This window comes from Cynara cardunculus (genome assembly GCF_001531365.2).
Source record: "Cynara cardunculus var. scolymus isolate 2C chromosome LG 8, CcrdV1, whole genome shotgun sequence".
NCBI lineage: Eukaryota > Viridiplantae > Streptophyta > Magnoliopsida > Asterales > Asteraceae > Cynara > Cynara cardunculus.
The window spans coordinates 15,236,263-15,244,362 of NC_037535.1; positions in this window are offsets into that span (position 1 = coordinate 15,236,263).

Here is an 8,100-nt window from a genome sequence, read left to right on the forward strand (position 1 = left end):
TAAGTTTACTAACGAGACCCTTCAAAGTTCTCTTCAAGCTGTCGGGATTTCTCACAACTTTTTCTGCTGTTTGAACTCCGCAACAAAATGGAGTTGTTGAAAGAAGAAACAGAACCTTAGTCAAGATTTCTTGCACTATGATGGATTACTCTGGTCTACCTCTATATTTGTGGGTTGAAGCAGTGTCTACCGCTTGTTTCACACAAAATAGAACAATCATCATCAAACGTTTTAATAAAACTACTTATGAGTTAATAAACAATCGAAAGCCTAATGTAAAATTCTTTCATATTTTTTGCAGCAGATGTTTTGTGCTTAACGATCGAGACAATCTTGGGAAAAATTTTGATAAAAAGGCGAAATAAGGCTACTTCATTGGTTATTCGTTAAAGTCTAAAGCCTTCCGAGTATACATCAAACAATTGAAGATTGTCATTGAAAGCATCAACGTCAGATTCGATGAATCTTTGACTTATGAACAACTTAGTTCAGGACTCAAGCTACAAACCGTTAGCTTCTACACATAGCAGTGTAGAACCTGTACCAAACAGGATATTTAATTTTGATTCTTCTATTAAATCAAATTTAGATTCTTTGTTTAAAGACGCATTTGATATAACTTGGGATGTTCTTGCAAATTATGAAATATCTGATCTACACAAGGTGAATGAACCAGTGATCTCGATTCTGCAAGTTACTCAACTTTCTGGACCATCTGAAGTTGGTTGTTCAACATCGAATGTGGTTCAACCTGAATCTGTTGAAGCTACTGAATCAGAACCCGTTCAAGCTAAGGCACATACTCAATCAGAGATTGTTCAATATGATATTGATCAAATTGAGTCTTCTGTACCTGCTGATGAAGCTGAACATTTTGAGATTCAAGCTGAAGAAGAATTTGTTATTCAAGTTGAAACTGAAATTGAAATTCAAGCTGTAACTGATTAATATGATGATCAAAGCAACTTAACTATTGTTCAACCCCTTCCTTGTACTCACAAATGGATAAAAGATTATCCCTCTACTCAAATAATTGGTAATGTAAATGATAGAGTGAAAATACGATATGCTACCGCTAACGAATGTCTTTTCATGAACTTTCTCAACGCTATGGAGCCAAAGAAGCTATCTGAAGCATTGCAAGATCCAGACTGGATTAATGCCATGCAAGATGAACTTCAAGAATTTGAAAAAAACGAAGTTTGGAGAATCGTACCGAGGCCAAAAGACAAATCAATTATTGGTACAAGATAGGTCTCCGAAACAAAAAGGATGAAACGGGAATTGTAGTGAGAAACAAAGCCCGATTGGTTGCTAAAGGTTACTCTCAACAAGAAGGTATAGATTATGATGAAACCTTTGCTCTAGTTGCTCGCATCGAGGCCATTAGAATATTCTTGGCATATGCTGCTCACAAGAATTTCAAGGTATACCAAATGGATGTCAAATCGACATTCCTGAACGGTATTCTTGAAGAAGAATTTTACGTGAGTCAGCCTGAAGGTTTTGTTGATCTACAAAAGCTTGATCATCTCTATGTCCTAGACAAAGCATTATATGGTTTGAAACAAGCACCTAGGGCATGGTATGATACTTTAACTCAATTCCTGCTGAAATCTGGTTTCAAGAAAAGTAAGATAATACTACGTTATTTCTTAAAAAGCAAGGTAAGTACATAATCTTGATACAAATATATGTTGACGATATTATTTTTTGTTCTACGAATCCAAAGTTCTGTAAAAACTTTTCAGACATCATGCAATCTAAATTTAAATAGAGAATGATGGAAGAGTTAAATTTCTTTCTTGGTCTTCAAGTTAAACAAATCCCCAGTGGCATATTCATTAATCAGTCTAAATATGTTAAAGATATTTTGAAATGATTTAATATGTCTGAATGTTCTGCAATAAAGACCCTCATGGCTACTGGAACTTTATTGTATGCAGATTTATCTGGAAAATTTGTTGATCAACAAAATTACGATGCCATGATTGGATATTTATTATACTTAACTTCAAGTAGACCAGATATAATGTTTGCAACATGTTTTTGTGCAAGATATCAGGCTAATTCAAAAGAGTCTCACCTTGCTGCGGTTAAAAAAATTCTTAGATATCTTAAAGGCACAAAAAATTTGGGCCTTTGGTATCCAAAAGAATCTGGTTTTGAACTGATTATTTTTACTGATTCTGACCACGCAGGTTGTAAACTAGACAGAAAGAGCACTTTTGAATCTTGTCAGTTCTTAGGCGACAAGCTAGTTAGTTGGACTTCGAAGAAGCAAAACTGTGTTTCAACTTCTATTGCTTAGGCAGAATACGTTGCAGCAGCTAATTGTTCACAAGTTTTGTGGATAAAGACACAACTTCTAGACTACATATATATCTTCAATAAAGTCCCTATCAACTGTGATTCAAAGAGCGCAATTGCAATAACTTCTAATCCAGATCAACACTCTAAGGCCAAACATATCGATATTAGGTATCGTTTCATTAAAAATAATGTAGAAAGAGGGTAAATTGAAATGCATTTTTTGCAAACAGATTTCCAGCTTGCTGATATTTTTACAAAACTTCCCGATGAGAAAAGGTTTTCATTTTTAGTAAGCAAGCTTGGAATGCTTAATCTGTCTGTGTGAAAATCTGATCCATCTTTTTAGGGGGAGTCTAAGTCTGAATTTTTATCTGAATTTGGATCTGATCTTTATGTTCTTAAATGTCGAATTCTAACTACTTGTTTGAGCTTTTGAGCTGTATTGTCAAGGGGAGCTCATCATTTCATACATATTTGATATGTCATCATTATCAGGTATATCTTTCTTATCTTTTTCTGAATATGCATAGAAGAAGAACAACTTCTATGTGTATAAATTGTTTTCATAAATGTTCCAATCACTTCTTTGAACTTAAATATTTTCATTTCTAAGAAGTGTGATTCTAAATGATTTTGATTTTTATTTTTCTGAAATGAGTACCATCTCTGAATAGGTATTTCATTGAGATTATACTTGCATATTTTCTCTTCAAAAATATTTTTAATTACCTGATTCAGCTGTTCTTCAAAATGTTATTATCACGTCTCTAAAATGAAATTTCATTTTCAGTGATAATATGCTCGTTTGTATTCAACTTTGTCTTCTGAACTTACACTAAAAAATAATTATTTGTTTGTTAATTCTTTGTTTGAAAATATTTCTCAATTCTTTGAATCTATATTCTGTAAATTTGTACTTACAGTTCTTCGTTCATTTCTCCCTATTTTTGTAAATCACTCCTGATTAATTGTTCATGTGATTAATTGCACTGTTTTTTCTCGATCAATTTCATCTTATCACATGTACTGAATTGCAATATTATTTTTGATCAATCATTTGTGAGCATGAGCTTACATTGTTATATTAGGAGGTACTGAGAGCTTAACAGAAATACCTCTATGGACTGTCAGAACTGACAGCCCTACCCAAGAGGACATTCATATTTGAGTGAACTTAAATGCAAAATGGGTTTGTGTGCTGAGCTTAAAATGTAAATGAGAGGGGTAGTTAATATGAGCTAAAAGAATTGATGAGAATTGTGACTAGGATTAAAAGAATATCAAAATTTTGTTCTATCCAATATAATCCGGGAAAACCACATAATCTATTAGTTCTCAACTCTTTGGAGACTAATACTAAAAAAGGCAAAGCCTAAGCCAACTTTTGTTAAAAACCCCAACAACTACTCATTTATCTCTCAAAAGATAAGTGTTTCATTAACACTTGTGGCACGCAACTCATTATCTATCCGTTTCTCATTTGGAGATAACTGATATTGAAAAAGATTGATATATATCCCCCTTTGAGTCTCTTTTTTATCACATTCAAGTATGATAAATTTGTGTAGTCTACATTGTTTATCTTTTTGAGCTTAAATTGAAGCATTTGTTGCTTTATCATTTCTACATTACACAAATTTTACAGAATATTTGTTATTTTGTCATAACATTCATAGATATGATTTTTGAAGCTATCATTGATTGAATAGAATTCCTGGTGAGATGAACATAAAAAAGTCTCATATATGAAGTACATTCGTTGTACTGAATATATTTATTATATTCATAGGCCCATAACCCACATGTCCCAGGATCGAAACTTGGCTTTGATACCACCTTCTGTAACACCCTAAACTCTCACATTTGCATATAACACATATTTCATTTCAAAGAGATATAATTTACACCACATAGGTCCCACTAGTACAAGGATTTTTCATATGCAAATTTGTACATATAAGAATCCTTGTACTAATGGGACCTATGTGGTGTAAATTATATCTCTTTGAAATGAAATATGTGTTATATGCAAATGTGGAGTTTGGGGTGTTACAGAAGGCTCTTTCTAAAAAGATCTAAAACAGGTTCATAAGTTGAATCTGGTTCTTTCCATCACCTTCTGAATCTGAAAAGATTAAATAAGTGAATTTGCAAAGATTTGCTTAACTTTCTATGAATTGACGACATTCCTTCAAGATAATTCATTTTTTGAAATGTGATGATAATGCTTCTCATTTTCATCATAAGGGGGAGTTATTATTGAAAAAATAAATGAATATTTCTGCATCATTTCTGAAGATCGAGAAGTTTCTCAAGTTTGAAAGGAGTTGATCTATAATTGCCGATAATCGCTGAAAATTATTGTGTTGCAATGTTTAGCGGGAGTGAATATGAAGATTATTCAAATGCTGAAAAGAATTCCTTATCAAGTTCAAAGAGAGAGAAAGTTTTTTCTGAAGATAATCATTTAGGAAGATTCTTTGAAGTATGTTGATAAAAAGGAAGATTGCTGAAGTGTAAAGATCAAATCTTGAAGAATTTAAAGTTTGCTGAATTATTTCTGAAGATCATTGCCATAAGATTTGAAGAAGTTGTTGTTTTGGACTTGAATCCAAAGGGGGAGATTGTTGGAACAAAATGTTGTATTCAAGTCTCGGTACTAAAATTGTTTTAAACTGCTTTGTAATTGTATAGTTGTTTTGTTTCCTTTATTAGATTGGTAGTTGACTTTCTGTTTTTAGATGTTGCTATAAATAGCAGTTGGTTGTTTTGTTAGTTAGTTGTTGCACACAAACACTTATGAGAAAATACGTATCATTTAACAGTTTCTGAAATTGAGAGAGAGATCAAGAACATTGTAATAGTTTTGACAGAAATACATTGGCCGACTTATTCAATTCATCTTTGATGTTCTAGATTCTTATATTGAATTGTTGATTAGACTTGATTTCTGGGATCACAAATATGGCCTGGCAGAAAATGAAAGAGGCTCAATCATGCCAGAAAAGTTATGCGGACAAACACCGTAGGCCTCTTGAATTCCATCTGGGTGATCATGTCTTTTTGAAAGTCTCACCTTTCAGAGGTATCCAGATATTTGGAATCAAAGGCAAGCTCAGTTCTCGATACATCGGTCTATTCGAAGTTTTGGAGTGTGTTTGAAAAGTTGCGTATCGTCTAGCCCTACTGCCTAAATTATCACATATATACAATGTTTTCCATGTATCATCGCTCTGCGGGTACAATTACCACCCTCTTCACGTGGTAGATTATCCATGTGATAAAATTGAAAGAAATCTTTCCTATAATGAAGAACCAGAAGCAATTATTGATCGGAAGGAGAGAGTGATGTGAAAAAAAACAATCTCGTTTGTCAAAGTGTTATGGCAAAATCATTCAAAACGAGAAGCCACATGGGAAATTGAAGATTCGATGCGCAAAGAATATCCACGGTTATTTCTAGGTACATAAATTCATAGCTCTAAATTGATTTCAGGGACGAAATCCTTTTAAGGGGGGAGAATTATAATACCCCGTATTTGGTAAATCTAATCTCGTGAATGAAAACCAATTTATATTCAAGTGTAAAATCGTGCTTTAGTGTTTCATATCTTAGTCTTCAAGAGTCATTCATTAGGCCAAGTTATTTTCATAAAATTCATTTGAGTTCTAAATTGGTTGAAACACTCTTGGTTAGGACCAAAATTGTAAAGGAGTTGCCAAAGCAGGATTATATTGCGAATAAGCTTATGATCAAGGGTTAGATAGTAAATATTGTAAATATATATATGAAATTGTTATTTTTTTTCCTTTTAAAATCTGATTTTCTTCCTGTCTCTCTAACCCTTTCAATCTATCCTACCTCTCTCTAGAAAACCTCATCTCATCTCTATAAACCTAGAATTTTTCTGTTAAAATCTTTGACTTTTTGAAGAATTGATGTTATAATTGGAACTAGAAGCTCAAGATAAGGTATGTCTATAGTTTATTTTTGTGATTTCTTCTACTTTGGGGAAAATGGGTTAAACCCTAAGTTTATCCATGATGCATAGGTTAAAAGTTGAAAATTGATGGAATTTCTTCAAGTTTGGTGATGTTAGAGGAGGCAGATTCGTTTCTATAAGTTTGAAAATTCTTATGAAATCAACCGTTTGTCCGATTGAAGCGTTTTTTGTATCGTTAAAAATTTATTTGAGTTATCTACAACTTTGTAGTTTACTCAGAAACCTAATTTGAAGTCTAAGTGGCTTGAAAGCTTTGATTTTCTAGACCCTGTCTGCAGTAACATGAAATTGCACTGTGTTTGTATAAATTCTATATAAAATAGAACAGAGCTCCAAATTATGTGAATCCAATTGGTATGAAATCCTAGAGGTATATATACAAGTTTCATTTTTATAATAAAGTATGGTTCAACCTCTAAATATGAGAAAAAAGGCTTAAACTTTTAGTGTATAGAATCTGTTAGCTTTTGTTTGGAATTGTGAGAATTGGATTTTAGCAAATGTTGTCTATGGTCCTAGGCATTGTGTTATATGTTTACTAAGTGTCCTAGTGGTATGTTAAGCATGTTTGAAGGTCTATAAGTTTATGAAAATGTAATGGCTTGTAGGGACTTGAAGTTGATGAGAAGTGTTACTGAAAATGGAAATAACGAAATGGAAATCGACTACCACAATCAATTTTGCAGTTTTCTCCTAGAACATGGCCCCACATTGCAAGAAAGGGCTAGGAAAATTAAATGTCCTAGTGCAAATAATATTGGTTTTGCCTCTCTATCCCAAGAAAGTTACACACGTAAAATGCTCTAAAACACACCGGTTGGCTCTTGAATAGCTGGAGACATTGAATGATACAAAAAATAATTTTCTGGAAGAATAGCCACACACCCATTCTCCATATTCAATTGTAGTAGCCTAAAAAACAACACCAAGGCACGTTAACTACAAAACAAAGCACCATCATTTCCTATAGGACCATACCAATTACTCCCTTCCCAATAACATAAACCCAATTGCCATAGGCAAATTAACCCAAGTTTTCAAAAAGGGTACAATTTCAGCACTTGAACCCTTGGCTGTTACCACTAATTGAACTTGAAAATTCAATAAAGCAAGAAGCATTAGTCCAAAGAAAACAAGTAATATAAGTAAGTTTTTCTATAAGCATACAAACAAGTAATGTAAGTAGGTTTAGAAGAGTATAACATGTAAGTAGGTTTTTCTATAAGCATACAAAACAACAAAGAGATGGAGATGATGATGGAGGAGAAGAATTGAAGAAAAGAGACGCACCTTGGGAGAAAGAGATGGAGATGATCACCATGGGAGAAAGAGATGGAGACGACCATTGTGGGAGAAAGAGATGGAGATGACGATGGAAGAGAAGATGGAGATGGTGAGTGATGAAATTTCAAGTTAGGGCAAAAAAATCCGACGGGAATGGGATTTTAAAAAACCATGTCTTTCCAAAGGATTCTCAATTCCATTAGTCACGGGATTTTAAATGAATCCCTGGATTTTAAATCCTAACAATCCTAGAAACCAAACACATGATTGGAATGGATTTCAAATCCCAATCCCTCCAATTCCATTCCACTCCTGCAAACCAAACGCACCCTCAAGGTCAAATATGGTCGTTTGATGTCGAGTTGAACCGACAAATGACAGCACAATGTGTCATTCAATTCAGGTTGCCTATCGAACATTTCGACAATCCTCACGTTACGAAGTTGATTCAAAAAACACTACAACCACGATACAAACCGGTAAGTCGTCAAACCCTTAG